Here is a 20,992-nt window from a genome sequence, read left to right as displayed (position 1 = left end):
TTTGAGTCCCAGCCACGGGGGTTCAAGTCCCAAGCAGGGTTTTGGCTTGGTTTGAGTCCCAATCTGTTGTAACTGGTTTCAGAACTAGAACAAAAACAATCTTACTTTGTATGTAAGTATGAAAGACCTGGAATAACCAAAGCAATCTTGATAAAGAAGAACAAAGCTGGAGGTATCACACTCTCTGATTTCAGACTATACCACAAAGCTACAGTAATCAACAGAAATCAATGGATAGAATAAACATCCCAAAAGTAAACCCATGCACTTAAGATTAATGACTATATCATAAAGAAGGAAAGAACATGCAATAGAAAAATGAGTCTCTTCAATAAGTAATACAGGAAACTGGACAAACAACATGCAAAAAGAACAGAATAAGAACATTTTCTCACAACATATACAAAAGTAAATGTAAAATGGATTAAAAACCTAAATGTAAGGATGGAAACCATAAAACTCTTAAAAGAAAACACAGACATTCTTTGACATAAACACTAGCAATATTTTCTAGATCTGTCTCCTAAGGCAAAGAAACAAAAGCAAAAATAAACAGGACCTAATTAAACACAATACTTTTTGTACAACAAAGGAAACATCAACAAAGGACAACTTATGAAATGGGAGAAAATATTTGCAAATGATATGACTGATACAGGGTTAATATCTAAAACATATAAACAGCTCACATACAACTCAACATTTCTCTTAAAAAAGACAAAAAATGGGTAGAAAACCGGAATAGAAATTTTTCCAAAGATACTTAGGTGACTAACAAGCACATGAAAAAATGCTCAATATCACTAATCACCAGAGAAACGCAAATCAAAACTACAATGAGATATTATCTCACACCTGTAAAATGGCTATCATGAAAAAGTCTACAAATAACACAATGTTGGAAAGGATGTGGAAAAAAGAGGACCCTAGTACACTGTTGGTGGGAATGTAAATCAGTACAGCCAGTATAAAAAGCAGTATGAAGGTTCTGCAGAAAACTAAAACTAGAACTACTATATCCTCCAGCAAGTCCAAGCCTGGGAATATATTCAAAGAAAACAAAAACATGAATTTGAAGGAATACATGCACCCCAGCATTCACAGTAATATTACTTAACAATAGCCAGGATATGGAAGCAACCTAATATCCATCAATAGATGAATGTATAAAGAAAACATGATATATATTACACAATGGAATATGACTCAGCCATAAGAAATAATGAAATTTTTGCTGTCTGCAAAGACATGGATGAACCTGGAGAGTATTATGCTTACTGAAATAAGTCAGAGAAAGACAAGCATTGTATGTTGTCACTTATATGTAGAATCCAAAAAAATGAAATGAATGAATAAAACAAAACAGACTCACAGATAAAGACAACAAACTAGTAGTTACCAGAGGCAAAGGAGAGGGACAAAATAGGTGTGAGGATTAAGAAGTAACATCTACTATATTATATATATAATTAAACTGCAGGACATATTACATAGCACAGGAAATATAGCCAATATTTTGTAATAACATTTTTGCATATACATTTTTAATGTATTTAATTGTGCCAGGTCTTAGTTGTGGCATGTGGGTCTAGTTCCCTGACCAGGGATTGAACACAGGGCCCCTGCATTGGGAGCACAGTCTTAGTCACCGGACTACAAGGGAAGTCCCTATAACAACTTTAAGTGGAGCATAATCTATAAAAACTGTGAATCACTATTCTGTATACTTGAAACTAATATAAGACTATAAATCAATCATAATTCAATTAAAAAAACTAGAAACAGAGACTAGATCAAGATGGTGAAGGATTAGGACATAGAGCTCACAATTCTCTGACAAACATATCAAAAATATATCTACATGTGGAACAATTCTCATATAACAGCTACAAAGCACAGGCAAAAGACCTCAGACTTCCAAAGAGGCAGGAAAATATCCACATAACTCAGTAGGGCAAAAGAAAATAGAAAAAGAAAGAGAGAAAAAGTAATTGGGACAGGACCCATGACCCTGGAGGGAACTATGAAAGAAGAAATGTCTCCACACTAGAAATACCACTCACTTGGCAGGGAGATCAAGCAGGACAGAGCGGGAGCTTCAGAGCCTCAGAAGAGAGTGCAGGAATTGCTTTAAGAACACAGCAGAGAGAGATATGGTGATGGCCACCCAGCACTTCCCAGTCTGAGACACTGGGAGAGACTGGAAAAGGCAGGCACTGGGTGCCAAGGCCAGAGCTTCAGAGGTCAGACCCAAGGGAGAGGACTAGGGTTGGCTGCATGGAGACAGCCTGAGGGGCTATAAGGATACTGTGGAAGGAGGCCTGGACCTGCCAAAGAGTCAGGGCACCATTGTCAGGGGGCATGCAAGAAAACAGCCACTCTCCAGGTGATAGCTTACAGTGAATGGTGTCGAATTCATAATCTCCAAAAAAGATTTAGTTTTGGAATCAGGGACCAGGCTTGATTACTCAGAACTTTTGCATGAAAGAAGTTTTATTACAGTGAAAAAGGACAGAGAAAGGACATCAGAAGGGGGACAGAGAGTGCCCCAGTACCTAGTCTTATCAAGGTCTTATATACTTTTACCAGACCCTCTCCCACAACATACATCTTAAATTAACAAGATTAGAACTAACAATAGAAAGGTCTTACCAGACCCACTCCCATAACATATTTTAAGATAACAGGATTAGTCAGAAGGAAGGTTCCTGTTAAGAAGGAGAAATATGTCCTCAAGCAAGATCAGTTCAGTTCTGTTGCTCAGTTTCTTTGCAACCCCATGAACAGCAGCATGCCAAGCCTCCTTGTCCATCATCAACTCCTGGAGTTTGCTCAAACTCATGTCCATGGAGTCGGTGATACCATCCAACCATCTCATCCTCTGTTGTCCCCTTCCCCTCCTGCCCTCAATCTTTCCCAGCATCAGGGTCTTTTCAAATGAGTCAGCAAGATACAATGTTGTTACATAATCAGTACAGAACTTAAGGAAAAACACACCCTTGAGCAAGATGAGTTGTTTTGTTGTGTAATTATTAGCTCTGGACTTAAAGAAAGTTAGTCTTAAAGACTGTTTTCATAACAACTCAGAGTTTAAGAAAAAGCATCTTACTTGACTAAGCTAAAGCAATATAGAAAAAAACATTTGCTCCTTTTTTCCTCCTTGAGAACCCAGGACCCCTTCCTCCTTGAGGGCCATGGACTCCTTATCAACCTATCTAAGAATCAGCTCTCTCACAAACTCTCAGGTGGCCTATATAAGCTCTAGAAACAGGCATATCTACCTCAGACCCCAGAGGCAAACACAGACCACTGCTGCGAAGCGTCCCACAACTGGGAGCCAACCACTGCCCATGCCTTCCTGGAAGCATGCATGGGTAACACAACTGCACACCCTCTATCAAGGGGATAATGGCCAGCACATGTTGAGGAAAGCAATGGCAAACGTGGCAAACACCCAAACCAAAAACTTCCCTCATGACAAAAAAACATTAACCCCACACAAGCTACACAGGAATGCTCCAGCATATAAGAGTACTCCAAGACTGCTTCTCTTAAACTCACAGAATAAGATAAATAAAAGGAAGATGAAAAAGCAGATGAACCACTCTCAGTTAAAAGACCAAGAAAATTACCTGGAAGGAACAAACAATCAAACAGATTCTTTTTTATTCTAATAGGAGGTAATGGGATTTCCCTGGTGATCCAGTGGTTGAGACTCTGCACTCCCAATGCAGAGCACACCATTTTGATCCCTGGTCAGGCAACTAAGATCCTGCATGCCACAGGCCCTCCCCTCCAAGAAAAATGGAAGTAATCGAAATACTGAAGGAATTAAGAAAGGTTATTGACAGAAATGCAGATTATTGTAAAAAGGAGCTAGAAAGTATGAAAAGGAACCAAGAAAAATTAGAAAATTCATTTGCTGAGATGAAAACTGAACTAAAAGCAATGAATAATTCAATGAATAATGCAGTAGAAAGAATAAGTGACCTGAAAGACATAATAATAGAAATCACCGAAGCAAAATAACATTCAGAAAGTCAAATGAAAAAAAAAAAGGAAAGCGGTATAAGTAACCTACAGGATAATATAAACCATCCCAATCTATGCATACTAGGATTTCTAGAAGAAAAAGGGGATTGAACATGTATTTGAAGAAATTGTGGCTGAAAATTCCCCAAACCTAAAGGAAACAGATATCCAGATATAGGAGGCACAGATGATCCCAAACAAATGAATCCAAAAGACCCACACCAAGACATATGATAATAAAAATGGCAAAAGTTAAAGATAAACAAAGAATTCTAAAAGCTGCAAGAGAAAAACATAGGTACTTACAAGGGAATCCCCATAAGGCTATCAACGGACTTCTCTACAGAAACAATGCAGGCCAGAAGGAAGTGGTAAAATATATTCAGTTTTGAAAGGGAAAAGCGTGCAACCTAGAATACTCTACCAAGCAAGATAGATAATCATGTAGAACAGTAGGGAAATAAAGAATTTCTCAGACAAGCAAAAACTGAAAGTCTACAGAAATACTAAATCTATCTTAAAAGAAATACTGAAAGATCTTCTCTAAATAGAAAAGAAGCAAGAAGATACAAGGAGGAAATCAAAATTTAAAAATAAATCACTTAAATTAGCCAGTACATATATCAAAAAGAGAGAATAAAAAACCTATTAGTAAAAGTAATGGTAAACACAAGGAAGAGCAACAGGATAAACATGAAAATGTAAAAAAGGACATCAAAATAATAAAATGTGGGGAAAGCGTAAGAAAATACATTCTTTTTTTTTTCAGGATGTGTTTAACCTATATGTCTAAAGCAAGCAGATACAGGAAGGAGTTAAGATACTTGAAAAACAAGGTAACCACAAATTTAAAAACATACAGCAGATTCACAAAAACCAAAAACAAGAGAACACAAGAATCAAGATAAAAGGAAATCATCAAACCACAAAACGAAAAACAGAAAGAAAAAGGGAACAAAAGAAACAAAGAATCAACTAGAAAACAAGGTTTAATATAACAATAAATATGCATCGAAAATTACCTTAAATCTCAATGGACTAAATGCTCCTATCAAAAGACATAGAGTGGTAGACTGGATTAAAAAAAAGCCTACAATATGCTGCCTACAAGAGACCCACCTTAGGGCAAAGAACACACACAGATTGAAAGTGAAGGAATGAATAAAGATATTTCATGCAAACAGAAATGAAAAGTAAGTGGCAGTCGCAATACTCATATCCGACAAAACATAGTTTAAAGCAACTATTATAAAGAAAAACAAGGAAACTATATAATGATAAAAAGATCAATACAAGAAAAGAATTTTGCACTCGTCAACATATATACATGTAATGCAAGAGCACCCAAATACATAAAACAAATACTAACAAACACAAGGGAGAAACTGATGGGAATAACAATAATAAGAAACTTTTAACACCCATGCACATCAATAAACAGATAATATAGACAGAAAATATGCAACAGAGATCCTAAATGATACAACAAACCACTTAATTGATATTTTCAGGAAACTACATTCAAAAAGAAACCCAAAATACATATTCTTTTCCAAATACATGGGACAAGCTCTAAGATTGGCCACATACTATGGCACAAAACTAACTTCAACAAATTTAAGAATACAGAAATTATTTCAATCACATCTCTGACCACAAAGGAATGAAACTAGCAATCAACCAGAGGAAAAGAAATGGGAAGTTCAAAGCAATACAGGCCTTATTCAAAAACATAAGAAAAATCTCAAACAACTTAACCTACCATCTAAAAGAATTAGAAAAAGAAGAAACAAAACCTGAAGTCAACAGAAGGAAATAATAAAGATCAGGCAGGACATAAGAAAAAGAAAGATTAAAAAATAGAAAATAATCAATAAAACCAAGGACTAGTTCTTTGAAAAAGTAAACAAACTTGACAAGATTCTGGCCAGGCTCACCAAGAAGAAAAGAGAGAGAATCCAAATAAACAAAATGAGGAATGAAAAAGGAGAAATCTCAAGTGATACTGCAGAAATACAAAAAGACATAAGAGAATACTATGAATAATTATATGCCAACAAACTGGACAACCAAGGAACTTCCCTGATGGTCCAGTAGCTAAGACTCTGTGCTCCCAATGCAGGGAGCCCAGGTTCAATCTCTGTGGGAACTACATCCCACAGGCCGCAAGGGTTCACATGCTCCAACGAAGAGTTTACAAGTCGGAACTAAAGATCCCTTATGCCAAAATGAAGACTGAAGATCCTACTACCACAATTAAGAGCCAGTGCAGATAAATAAATAATTTTTTTACAAAACAGAAGGGTTATGGCTTTCCTGGTGGCACAGTGTTAACAAATCTGCCCACCAATGGAAGAGACACAGGTTCAATCCCTCATCTGGGAAGATCCCACATGTGGTGGAACAACTAATCCCACGTGCCAGACAGTTGAGCCTGTGCTATAAAGCCCAGGAGCTGCAAGTACTGAGCCCACACGCTCTAGAGCCTGTGCTGGGCAACAAGAGAAGCCACAGTCACCACAACTAGAAGAAAGCCCAAGCAGCAACAATGAACCAGCACAGCCAAAAATAAATAAATAAATAAATAAGAAGGGTTAAGAAGTCCACATATAATAAAAACTTAGATTAAAATCAACTGAAAAAAATTTTAATTTGGAACCTCAGAAGAAATGGACAACTTTCCAGAAATATACAGCCCACCAAAACTGAATAAGGAAGAAATAGATAATTTGAACAGATTGATAACTAGAAGTGAAACAGAATCTGCTATTTAAAAAAAAATTCCCCTACAAACAAAGGTCCAGGACCAGACAGCTTTACAGGCAAATTCTACCAAATATACAAAAACTTATACCAATTCTTCTCAAACTCTACTAAAAAGACTGTAGGGGAGGGAACAATACCAAAATAATTCTATGAAGCCACCATCACACTGATTCCAAAACCAGACAAAGACACCACCAAAAAAGAAAATTATAGGACAATATTTTTTATGAACGTGGAATAGCTCCTCTAGGCCCTCCTGCTCCCGCGAAGCCACTGCTCCTCGGGCATGGGGTTGTTCCTCCCGGCCGCCGCCCCTGACCTCAAGCATGGGGTAGCTCCTCTCGGCCGCGCTCTGTGTGCCGTCGCAGCCGCCTGCACCAGTTTTTCCAGTGGTCATGTATGGATGTGATAGTCGGACTGTGAAGAAAGCTGAGCACCAAAGAATTGATGCTTTTGAACTGTGGTGTTGGAGAAGACTCTTGAGAGTTCCTTGGACTGCAAGGAGATCCAACCAGTCCATTCTGAAGGAGATCAGCCCTGGGATTTCTTTGGAAGGAATGATACTAAAGCTGAAACTCCAGTACTTTGGCTACCTCATGCGAAGAGCTGACTCATTGGAAAAGACTCTGATGCTGGGAGGGATTGGGGGCAAGAGGAGAAGGGGACGACAGAGGATGAGATGGCTGGATGGCATCACTGACTCAATGGACGTGAATCTGAGTGAACTCCGGGAGTTGGTGATGGACAGGGAAGCCCGGCATGCTGCAATTCATGGGGTCACAAAGAGTCCGACACGACTGAGCAACTGAACTGATTTTTTATGAATATAGGTGAAAAAATTCTCAACAAATATTAGCAAACTGCATCCAACAACACATAAAAAACTCCCATACAGAGACTTCCCTGGAGGTCCAGTGATTGACACACTGCCTGTCAATGCAAGGGATACAGGTTTGATCCCTGGTCTGGGAAGATTTCACATGCCATGGAGCAACCAAGCCTATGCGCCACAACTGAACCCACATGCCACAACTGCTGAGCCCACATGCCCTAGAGCCTGTGCTCTACAACATGAGAAGCTACCACAATTAGAAGGCAGCACACCACAAGGAAGAGTTTCTCTACTGGCATAACTAGAGAAAGCTCAAGTGCAGCAATAAACATCCAGTGCAGTCAAAAATAAATATAAATAAATAACCTGTTAAGAAAAAAAAAAGGTCATACACCATGACTATGTGTGATTCATCCTAAGTTCACAAGGATGGTTCAACATATGCAAATCAGTCAATGTAATATACCACATTAACAAAAATCTGGAGTCATAAACGACATGATCATCTCAATAGGTGCAGAAAAAGCATTTGACAAATTCAGCATCCATTCATGAAAAAAACTCTTAGCAAAATGAATATATAGGGAACATATCTCAACATAATAAAAGCTATTTATGACAAACCCACAGCCAATAAAATATACAATGGGAAGAACCAAAATGCCTTTCTGCTAAAATTTGGAACAAGACAAGGATCCCAATTCTAATCAACATAGCATTGGAAGTCTTAGTCACAGCAATCAGACAAGAAATAAAAGGTATCCAATTTGGAAGGGAAGAGGTAAAAGTGTCACTACATGAAGATGATATGATAGAATATATAGAAAACCCTAAGGACTCCACACAAAAACTACTAGATCTAATCAATGAATTCAGCTAAGTAATAGGATACAAGATTAACATCCAGAAATTGTTTGCATTTCTTTACATGAACAATGAAATGTCAGAAATGGAATGTAAAAAAAAGTTGCTTTAAAATTGCAGCAAAAAATAATAAAACATCTAGGAATAAACTTAATGAAGTGAAAGATTTATACATTGAGAACTGTAAAACATTAATATAGGAAATTAAAGAGGATTCAATGAAATGGAAAGATATGCCATGCTTTTGGATTGGGAGAATTAATATTGTTAAAATGGCCAAGACTAGCCAAAGCGATCTACATATTTAATGTGATCTCTATCAAATTACCCATGACATTTTCCACAGAACTAGAACACATAATCCAAAAACTTATACGGAACCAAAAAGGACCCGAAACCACCAAATCAATCCTAAGGAATGAAAACAAAACAGGAGGCATAACTCTCCCATACTTCAAACAATACTACAAAGCTACAGTAATTAAAAAAACAGTGTGGTATTGGTACAAAACCAGATATACAAATACAAATAACAGAATATAGAGCCCAGAAGTCTACACACTTATAGTCAATTATCTTTGCCTTTGACAAAGGAGTCAAGATTATAAAATGGGGAAAAAAATATCTTCAGCAAGTGTTGCTGGTAAAGTTGGATAGCTGCATGTATTTCAATGAATTTAGAACACACACTCGGACCATGCACAAAAATAAATTCAAATAGCCTAAAGATTTAAATATAAGTCTCCCAAGGCAATAGAAAAAATAAATAAACAAATGGGACCTAGTCAAACCTACCAGCTTTTGCACAGCAAAGGAAACTATTTTTAAAAAATTAAAAAAACTATGGAATGGGAGAAAATATTTCCAACTGATACAACCAACAAGGGCTTAACCTCCAAAATATACAAACAGCACATACAATTCAACAACAAAAAAGCTACCCAATTAAAAAATGGGCAGAAACCCTTAATAGCCATTCTCCAAAGAAGACATACAGACAGTCAAACAGCACATGAAAAGATGTTCAACATCACTAATTATTAGAGAAATGCAAATCAAAACTAAAATGAGGTATCACCTCATGCCAGTCAGAATGGCCATCATTAAACATCTAGAAACAATAAATGCTAGAGAGTGTGTGGAGAAAAGGGAACCCTTCTACATTGTTGCTGGGAATGTAAGTTGGTACAGCCACTATGGAAAACAATATGAAAGTTCATCAGAAGATTAACATTAAAATCACCATATGATCTAGCAATCCCACTCCTGGGCATATACCCAGACAAAACTAATTCAAAGAGATACATCCACCCCTATGTTCATAGCACCACTATTTACAATAGCCAAAACACAGAAACAACCTAAAGGTCCACTGACCATGAATGAATAAAGAAGACATGGTACATATATACAATGGAATACTATTTAGTCATAAAAAAGAACAAATTAATGCCTTTTGCAGCAACATGGATGCAAGTAGAGATTATCATACTAAGTGAAGTCAGAAAGAGAAAGACAATACCTTATCATATCACTTATATAAGGAATCTAAAATATGGCGCAAATGAACCTATCTACAAAACAGAAACAGACTCATAGGCACAGAGATCAGACTTCTGGTTGCCAAGGCTGGGGGGAACGGGAGTGAGAAGGATGCAAGGGGAACTTGGGGTTGGTAGATGCAAACTATTACATTTAGAATGGATAAACAACAAGATTCTACTGTTTAGCAGAAAGAACTATACCCAATCTCCTGACATAAACCATAATGGAAAAGAACATTTTGAAAGCATGTATATGAACTCCCTGGTGGTCCAGTGGTAAGAATTCACCCTGCAATGCAGGGGACACAGGTTCAATCCCTGGTCAGGGAACTAAGACCCCACATGGCAGGGAGCAACTAAGCCCACAAACCAAAACTACTAACCCCAAGTGCTATAGAGCCCATGAGCCACTACTAGAGAACACACGTGCCACAACTACTGAAGCCTGCACACTCTGGAGCCCACAAGTTACAACCACTGAGTCTGTGTGCCACAACTAAGAGTCCACATGCCACAAGGAAAGATCCTGCATGATGCAACAAAGATCCCACCTGCTGCAACTAAGACCTGAAGCAGTCAAATTAATTTTTTAAAAAAATGTACATATGAGTATAACTGAGTCACTTTGTTGTACAGCAGAGACTGGCACAACATTATAAATCAAATATGTTGTTGTTGTTTAGTCACTGTGTCCGACTTTTGTGACCCCATGGACTGTAGCCCGCAAGGCTCCTCTGTCCATGGAATTTCCCAGGCAAGAATACTGGAGTGTATTGCCATTTCCTTCTCCAGGGGACCTTCCCAACCCAGGGACTGAACCCACATCTCCTGCATTGGCTGGTGGATTCCTTACCACTGAGTCACCAGGGAAGCTATAAATCAACTATACTTCAATAAGACAAAAGCAGGAACATTCCTTTGATTAGTAGATAAATGTATTTATGCTAACAAAAAATAAATAAGACAATGCAAAACACAGTACTTTGCTCCATTTCCCTTATAGAAACTTGAAAAAATTGTGAACATTTTCCTTTAAAAAGTAAGCAAAATGCATAAAGAAATAAACATGACAGTACAACTTACTAGATGCTATAAAAAGTGTTAAATGGGGCTTCCCTGGTGGCTCAGTGGTGAAGAGTCCGCCTGCCAATGTAGGAGACACAGGTTGGATCCCTGATCTGGGAGGATGCCACATGCCCCAGAGCAGCTACATCTCTGCACCACAACTATTGAGCCTGAGCTCTAGAGGTGACATTATAGAGTGCTATAGAGCCGTACTCCACAACAAGAGAAGCCAAAGCAATGAGAAACCCGAGCACTGACCACAACTAGAGAAAAGCCCAAGCAGCCAACAAGGATGTACCACAGCCAAAAATTAATATAAATAAATAAAATTTTTTAAGTGTTAATTTAACCTATCAATTATTCAATGGAAAAATGACTATTCATTGTAGAATAATATGCTATGAAATATACACTATCATATATGGCCAACGGTAATACAAGGATTTAGAAAACAACTTAGCAATAAGTCTTTGATATTCTCTTGAATAATTCTGCACCTTTTTATCTATACAAATAAAATAATTCTAAAGAAATAACTTAGACAAGACATTGATCTATGAGCTATTTACAATAGTTAAAAAAACTATGAATACTTAAATGTATAATAATGGCTAAACAGTCATGCCTAAGTCATACAATATCATACCAGCCATTTAAATTCCAGAAAGTTCAATTACAATATAAAAAATACTTCATGCTACAATGTTTAACCAAAAAAAAGAACTGAACATGAAGTATAATCACAACTATGTTTCAAACTAAAAAAAAATATTGCAAAAAAGTACACTAAAAATATTAATGTTACCTGTATGATAAAATTGTGATACTTTTTCTTCTACATTTTTGTAACATAATAAATTCATTGCATTACTCCTAAGTGCATGGAGATATAGGTTTTAAATTAAATAGTAATTCACAATTGACTTTTCACTGATCCAACAGATTTTCCACACTTCATTTACTACAAGTTTACTATTCATTCAAGTATGTCTACTAACTTATGTCCTTATTCAAGTAAAGTTATAAGAAGTCCTTTCAACAGCTGGCAAGTATTAACCATGTAAACATATAAAATAAAGCCTAATTTTCTATAAACTTTGTATGCCTTGATTTTACTCTCAAATGTGATAAAGGTCCAAACAGGTTGCTGCTATGCCAATGAATACCAATCAATGGAAAATCAAACATTAGGGTAAACAGTGGGATTTTTCTTAGCCCACACTGTCTCGGGTTTCCTTACATAACCATGACAAATTTTAACATCCATTTTATATACACTGGCCTGATTTAAACTTCATGAAAACTTTATTACAGGGAACCAAGGCTCAAAAAGGTGCTTATGCCTGTACAGTGAGGGGCTGTGCCTGGCCCAGTCTTCCAGCCAGGAGGGCCCACAGCCTCTTCACCCTGCTCCTTCTGCACTACCAGGGTGGGTGGATGTTGGATCTTCACTAGACTTAGCTCAGGTCTCATTTTGCTAGTGAAGAAACCCTAGAGTACAGGACATATGGGATTAACACAGGACAAGTCTGGGTACCAGAAGGATCTACTGCTTTCAAGTATCTGCTCTCAACAAGGTTATGTGCTGCTCTCCAGAGCAACATCTCTGACTGTGATGAAACACCCAACTACTGGGAACCAACAAACTACCTCACCTATGGGAAGGGGTTTCAGGCTTGGGAATATTCCCCAGCTTATTTTTAAGATTCTTATTGGAGAAGGCAATGGCAACCCACTCCAGTACTCTTGCCTGGAAAATCCCATGGAAGGAGGAATCTGGTAGGCTACAGTCCATGGGGTCACAAAAAGTTGGACACAACTGAGTGATTTCACTTCAAGATTCTTGTATTTTACATTTTATAATGTTTACTAGCTTTTGTGAGCTATATATGTGAACTTTACTTTTACAAGGCTGTGTGTAAGAAGTTTGGGCTGCATGTGCATCAAATGTTAGCCGTCTTGGTTCTCAGCACTTTGCTCATTATCAGCATTCCTTCCTAGAAGTTTCTGTTTGTACATTACCTTGATAGTTACGACTGGCTGGTATATGGACAAACTTCCATTAATATACTTGGATTAGCAACTGGGGCTATCTTAGGCTGGCCATTCAGTGTAGCTCTTGGTTTACCTATTGCCTCTGATTTGCTGGTCATAAAACAGGTTGGAAGAGTTTCTTTCATTGGTTGTTGGTTGCTCTAATGCTCTTTCTGGTGACTGTGGTAGTCACTGACAGCTACTATTACAGAAACTTGGTGACTGCACCACTCAACATCATTTTGTATAATGTCTTTACTCTTCATGGACCTGATCTTTATGGTACAGACTTCTGGTATTTTTATTTAATTAATGAATTTCTGAATTTGATTGTAGTCTTCGCTCACTGACATATTTTATAGAATACCTACTGCAGAGATTTCATGATCAGAATTTAGGCCACTGACACTGGTGGCTCAGAAGGTAAAGAATCCACCTATAATGCAGGAGACACAGATGACAGGGGTTCGATCCCTGGGTTGGGAAGATCCCCTGGAAGAGGAGGACATAGCAACCCACTCTAGTATTCTTGCCTGAAAAATCCCATGGACAGAGGAGCCTGGCGGGCTATAGTCCATGGGGTCGCAATGTCAGACACAACTATGCAACTTAAAACTTGGTTCCAAGGTATATTTCACTTATAATTTTCTTCATCCAGCCTCATAAAGAAGAGAGAGTTCTCTTCCCTGTATATCCACTTATATGTCTCTGTGGTACTATGGCACTTTCTGCACTTCTGAAATGTTACCACTTCGTGGTTCAGCAATACCGTGTGGAGCATGATACTGTTTGACATCAAATTGGCTGGTGTTAGGAACACTCTTCCTGTTTAGACTCTTACCTTCTTCCTGTTCTGTGGCACTGTTCAGAAGGTATTATGGGCCCCTTGATTTGTATCCAGAATTTTACTGAACTGCCACAGACCCAACCATCCACACTGTCCCAGAAGGCCAACCTGTTAATGTCTGTAAAGGAAAAAAATGGTATAGATTTCCCAGCAGCTTCCTTCTGCCCAATAATTGGCAGCTTCAGTTCGTTCCATCACAGTTCAGAGGCCAGTTACCAAAACCTTTTGTAGAGGGAACACTGGCCTACAGATTGTTCCTACTGATATGAATGACCAGAACCTAGAAGAGCCATCCAGATATACTGACATCAGTAAATGCTAGTGGATTTGGATACCACGAGAGTAACAAACTAGGAGCCAAAATATTCATCCAATAGAGAAGAATGGATTAACTTGGCCTACAGACCATTCCTTGATGCTTCCAGATCTTCAAAGTTCTATGTTTCTTCCTGTCAGATCAGTATACAGTGCATGCAAACTACACCATCCTCAAACCCCAGAAAGCAAAACAAACCAAAGAAAAGTAGAGGTTATCACCATGCCTATGGCCCCAAAGGATAATCATCTTGTTAAATGGTGATTCCACAGACAGGACTCTCTCCAGGTCATTGCTTGTAATATGTGTAAAAAAGTCTGTCTGATACAAAAAAAAAAAAATGCAGTAAGCATTTAGTAAAAGCAAATTAAATAATTTGCACTTGTAATGGAAAATCAGGAATTCTATCTCTAATCAAAGCCAATCCTATACTGCATTCTTTAAGAGAAGTGAAGGCATAGTGACTAATTAACTTAATGAATAGGAAAAATAGTTATGCTAATAGATAATTCTCAAAACTCAGAATATTTCAAAGGACTAAGGATAAACTAAGATGTCCACGAAAGTATTGATACCTTCAATTACTATAGCATACTTCTCCAAAATTTTTCATCTTTGTTCATTAATTTATTATTTTGCATATATTAATTTTTCATTTAATTTTTAATAAAAACACTATGAATACATTAAATTACCTAAGTTCTTTAGTTTTACTATGCATGATTAATCCACTGAGCTTACCATACTAGCCTTATTTGGATGCAGCAGTAATTAAACGTAAGGTGCTAACAGTAAGAAAAACAAATCGTTTTAAACTCAATTTCTAAAACTTCCAACTGAAATTGGAACCTGATTCTCACAAAGATCAAGCCCTGAAAGATGTTACACAAGCATTCTAAATAAAGGAGAGCATCCGGAAAAGCCACAGTTACATTATTTCACATGGGTTCATTTATTTTAAAAAGCCAAAAACAAAGAAAAAAACCAGTGAGCTACAAAAAGTAAGCAGCTTAGAAGTCTCACTACTATACTCACAACAAGAAAAAAGATAAATTGAAAATCAGTAAGTTTTCTTAGATCCATTAGAGAACTGAGGTCACAGGTTGCTGTTTAGTTACTAAGTTGTATCCCTTTTGCAACCGCATAGACTGTAGACTGCCAGGCTCCTCTGTCCATGTAATTTTCCAGCAAGAATACTGGAGCGGGTTGCCATTTCCTTTCCCAGGAGATCTTCCCCACCTGAAGACTGAATCTGTGTCTCGTACATTGGCAGGCAGATTCTTTACTGCTGAGCCACCAGGGAAGCCCAAGGACACAGAACAAATCACCAAAAAAGAAAAAAATGGAAAACAGGCAGATACAGAAAATCACATTTTTATCTAAAGTGAGAACACTTTAACAGTAACTGATGAATTACAGGAGGCCAAAAAGGATTAGCCTGAGAGTTTAAAAAATAATCCTGGGTTCCCAGTTGGAATGGGAGGCACACTTTGCTGGGTTTTACCTACAGGAGTCCCAAAAGGCTTTCAGGTTTTGATGACAAAAATCTGAAGGGAAAAAAATCCTACTGCACCTTAAGTAGAAGGAGGGGAAAGTAACCATATTAAAATATCCCCAGAACATTCTCTTTTTAACAGTCATGCTCTCAAGATAAACTACTACACCACAGAGTTCTCTACCTGGAGGAAGAGCAATTAGACAACCTCAGCCTCCTCCAGCTTTCCTACCTTGCCTAAGTAGGGAGGGGAAGGGCTAAGAAACATTTCTGAAGGTCACAGCCCAGGGACAAGGGCCTACTTAAAAAAAAAAAAAACATGATTCATAAGATCTGCTTCCCTCTCCAACTCCTGGGATTTAATATAATAAAATAGAATTACAAATGGGAAAGCTATAAGATACAAATTCTGTTTAAGAAGGAATTCTTAAGAATACCCAAAGACAAAAGGGAAGGGAAAAAAAACTAAAACAGGAAACTAGAAAAAATAAAGGCTCTGGCATAAACAGCTACAGCAAACTTTAAATACAGCCTCATTCCTTGTCATGTTAACATAAAAGTTCACACTAAAAGCCTGACTACCTCATTTCTTATTACATAAAGTGATAAAGATAAAGTGAAGTCGCTCAGTCATGTCCGACTCTTTGCGACCCCATGGACTATAGCCTACCAGGCTCCTCCGTCCATGGGATTTCCAGGCAAGAGCACTGGAGTGGGTTGCCATTTCCTTCTCCAGAGGATCTTCCCGACCCAAGCATCAAACCCAGGTCTCCTGCATTGTAGGCATATGCTTTGCTGTCTGAGCCACCAAGGAAATAAAAACATACATACCTGTATACTGTTAAGATGGTGGATACACACACACACAGATATATACACATACATAAATATATATGATCCTAATAGTTACTCAAAATCACATTTTGCCAACTACATATGAACTTCTGATCTATGCTCCCTGTAACTGTACTTTGCCATTAGGAGCCAAGAATACAACAGTGAAAAAATTACTGTATTCACAAGGGATGAAAAGTCAAATATCAACCTGCCTGAAAAGAAAGCCATTCACCTGTGTAAAAGTGGTATACATACAGCTTTCAAAAAATTACAAGTCCTACTAAAAGGCAAGAAAAAACACAATCTAAAGTCACAAAGAGCATTAGAACCAGACTCAGAGAAGACAAAGAGTTTTGGAATTATCAGATAGGTAAATTTTAAATAACTATAACTAATACAATAAGATTCTTAAGGGATAAAGTGAGCAGCTTGCAAGAATAGATGTGTAATGTAAGCAGAGATGAAAAATAAAGAAAAGAAAATGCTACAAATCCAACACACTATATAAGAAAGAATGCCTTTGATGGACACAGCCAATGAAAGAATCAATGAGGCTGAAGAGGAAACAATCAGTGAGGATAATATGTCAATATAAACCTTTTGAACTGAAATGCAAAGAGAAAGAATAAAAGGAAACAGAAAAACTAATAACTGTAGGACAATTACAGAAGTTGTAGCATAAATATAACTGAAATACAGAGAAGAATTAAAATAGCAGAAGAAATGTTTGAGATAAAAGAATGGTGGTTAAAGTGCAGATGACAAGGAAAAAAAAAAAAAGAATGGTGGAAAAGCTTCCAAAATTAATGGTAGATACCAGAGAAGAAGGATATCAAGCAGTGTAAATACTAAATATCTACATCTAGTTTTCTCATATGCAAACAGCAGAAAAACAAAGCCAAAGAGAAAAATCTTTTAAAAAGCCAGGAAAAAAATATTATCTATAGAAGAAGGATAAGCATTCGATCTTACGTATTGCCTGAAACCATGCAAGCAGAAAGAAAGCAGAATGAAATACCTCACCAAGCTAGAATAATGTATCCAGTAAAGTGATTCTTCAAAAGTAAAAGAAAAATAGACTTTCTCAAAAAACAAAGGCATTTGTTGACAGTAGCTTTTCCCTGCAAGATGTTGAAAGAAGTTCTCCAAAGAGAAAGAAAATTATACAGGTCAGAAGTACACACCTACATATAGAAAAGAAGAGCATTAGACGAGAAATAAGTGAAGGTAAAATAACATCTCTCATGTTTCTTACCTTTAACTGATTTAATAGTCAACTGTCCAAACTAGTAATAGCAAAAAATGCATTGGGGGATTATAGCTTATGGATAAGAAGAGGAATTGGAAATACTGTTATAAGGTATCTACACTACTTGTGAAGGGGTATGCATGTGTGCTAAGTCACTTTAGTCAATCCGACTCTTTGTGACCCTATGAACTATACGCCGCCAGGCTCCTCTGTCATTAGATTCTATACATGATACTGGAGTAGGTTGCCATGCCCTTCTCGTGAAATGGTATAGTGTTATTTACAAATGGGCTGAGCCTAGTTATAAATGTATATTGCAAACTATAAGGCAATCAATAAAAATGTTTAAAGAAGTATAATTTATAAGAGGAAAGAAAATGAAATCATAGAAATGTTCAATTAAAACCAAAAGACAAAAAAGAAGATAAAGAAGAAAATAAGCACAAGGAACAAAGTTATAAACATGGCAGGTATTAAACCAATTACATTAAAATTCGCTTTAAATGTGAATGATCTAAATTCACCAACTAAGAGTCAGCGAATGTCAAGAACATGAGGTGGATATAGGAAGATGTCAGAGTTGACTAAACCAAGACCCATATATATGTTGTCTTTATATATATTTAAAGACACCACTTTAAAGACATTGACTATAAATAAAGGGAAGCTAAGGGAAATACGGAGTTACTCTTTATAGGGTATAGAGGTTCAGTTTTGCAAGATGAAAAAGATCTGGAGATTGGCTGTACAACAATCTAAAAATGGCAAAAATGTACATAACACTATTGAAATGTAAACTTTAAAAAGGTTTATGTTATGTGTACCTTATCACATTTTTTTAAAACAGTAAATGGATGTCTATCCAAGTCCTTGGTACACTTTCTAACTGAGTTGTGTTTTTGCTGCTGAGGTGGAAAATTTCCTTATATATTCTGGAAATTAAACACTTGTCAAATAAATGATTTGCAAACATTTTTTCTGTGGATTGTCTTCTCACTCTGGAGACTGTGCTTTAACACACAAATTTTTAATTTTAATGAGGTCCATATTATCTATTTTTCTTTTCTTGCCTCTGTTTTTAGCATCTTATTTAGAGACACTGACGGGCTCTAATACAGTCAGCAAAAACAAGACCGAGAGCTGACTGTGGCTCAGATCATAAACTCCTTATTGCCATATTCAGACTTAAATTGAAGAAAGTGGGGAAAACTACTAAACCATTCAGGTATGACCTAAATCAAATCCTTTATGACTATACAGTGGAAGTAAGAAATAGATTTAAGGGTCTAGATCTGATAGACAGAGTGCCTGATGAACTATGGACAGAGGTTTGTGAAACTGCACAGGAGACAGTAATCAAGACTATCCCCAAGAAAAAGAAATGCAAAAAAGCAAAGTGGCTGTCTGAGGAGGCCTTACAAATAGCTGTGAAAAGAAGAGGAGTGAAAAGCAAAGGAGAAAAGGAAAGATATACCCATTTGAATGCAGAGTTCTAAAGAATAGCAAGGAGAGATAAGAAAGCCTTCCTCAGTAATCAATGCAAAGAAATAGAGGAAAACAACAGAATGGGAAAGACCAGAGCTCTCTTCAAGAAAATCAGAGATACAAAGGTAACATTTCATGCAAAGATGGGCACAATAAAGAACAGAAATGGTATAAAGAAGCAGAAGATATTAAGAAGAGGTGGCAAGAATGCTAAGAAGAATTATACAAAAAAGATCTTCACGACCAAGATAATCACGATGGTGTGATCACTCACCCTCACTTAGAGCCAGACATCCTGGAATGTGAAGTCAAGTGGGCCTTAGGAAGCATCACTACGAACAAAGCTGGTGGAGGTGATGGAATTCCAGTTCAGCTATTTCAAATTCTAAACGATGATGCTGTGAAAATACTACGCTCAATATGCCAGCAAATTTGGAAAATTCAGCAGTGGCCACAGGACTAAAAAAGGTCAGTTTTCATTCCAATCCCAAAGAAAGGCAATGCCAAAGAATGCTCAAAAACCACACAACTGCACTCATCTCACACGCTATCAAAGTAATGCTCAAAATATTCCAAACCATGCTTCAACAGTATGTGGACCATGAACTTCCTGACGTTTAAGCTGGATTTAGAAAAGGCAGAGGGACCAGAGATCAGATTTCCAACATCTGTTGTATCATCAAAAAAGCAAGGGAGTTTCAGAAAAACATGTATTTCTGCTTTATTGACTATGCCAAAGTCTTTGACTGTGTGTATCACAATAAACTATGGAAAATTCTAAAGGAGATGGGAATACCAGACCACCTAACCTGTCTGTTGAGAAACAAACCTGTATACAGGTCAGGAAGCAACAGTTAGAACTGGACATGGAATAACAGACTTGTTCCAGATAAGAAAAGGAGTACGTCGAGGCTGTATATTGTCACGCTGCTTACTTATCTTATATGCAGAGTACATCATGAGAAATGCTGGGCTGGAGGAAACACAAGCTGGAATCAAGATTGCTGGGAGAAATATCAATAACCTCAGATATGCAGATGACACCACCCTTATGGCAGAAAGTGAAGAGGAACTAAAAAGCCTCTTCATGAACGTGAAAGTGGAGAGTGAAAAAATTGGCTTAAAGCTCAACATTCAGAAAACGAAGGTCATGGCATCTGGTCCCATCACTTCATGGGAGATAGATGGGGAAACAGTGGAAACTGTCAGACTTTATTTTTTGGGCTCCAAAATCACTGCAGATGGTGACTACAGCCATGAAATTAAAAGACGCTTACTCCTTGGAAGAAAAGTTATGACCAACCTAGATAGCATATTCAAAAGCAGAGACATACTTTGCCAACAAAGGTCCATCTAGTCAAAGCTATGGTTTTTCCTGTGGTCATGTATGGATGTGAGAGTTGGACTGTGAACAAAGATGAGTGCCGAAGAATTGATGCGTTTGAACTGTGGTGTTGGAGAAGACTCTTGAGAGTCCCCTGGACTGCAAGGAGATCCAACCAGTCCACTCTGAAGGAGATCAGCCCTGGGATTTCTTTGGAGGGAATGATGCTGAAGCTGAAACTCCAGTACTTTGGCTACCTCATGCGAAGAGCTGACTCACTGGAAAAGACTGATGCTGGGAGG

The 20,992-nt window shown here is 37.5% G+C and overlaps 1 protein-coding gene and 1 pseudogene across 7 annotated transcripts in view; one reads left to right on the top strand and one right to left on the bottom strand.

The window, feature by feature from the left end:
• Window positions 1-20,992, bottom strand: part of ATRX (ATRX chromatin remodeler) — a 293,493-nt gene that overhangs the window by 240,618 nt on the left and 31,883 nt on the right. The gene's annotated exons all lie outside the window — the stretch shown is intronic.
• Window positions 13,751-14,511, top strand: LOC120882479 (annotated as a pseudogene).

The sequence above is a fragment of the Oryx dammah genome, unplaced genomic scaffold (genome assembly GCF_014754425.2).
Source record: "Oryx dammah isolate SB20612 unplaced genomic scaffold, SCBI_Odam_1.1 HiC_scaffold_23, whole genome shotgun sequence".
Classification (NCBI taxonomy): domain Eukaryota; kingdom Metazoa; phylum Chordata; class Mammalia; order Artiodactyla; family Bovidae; genus Oryx; species Oryx dammah.
Note: the sequence above shows the minus strand (reverse complement) of the source record. Positions and strands in the feature narration are given on the sequence as shown.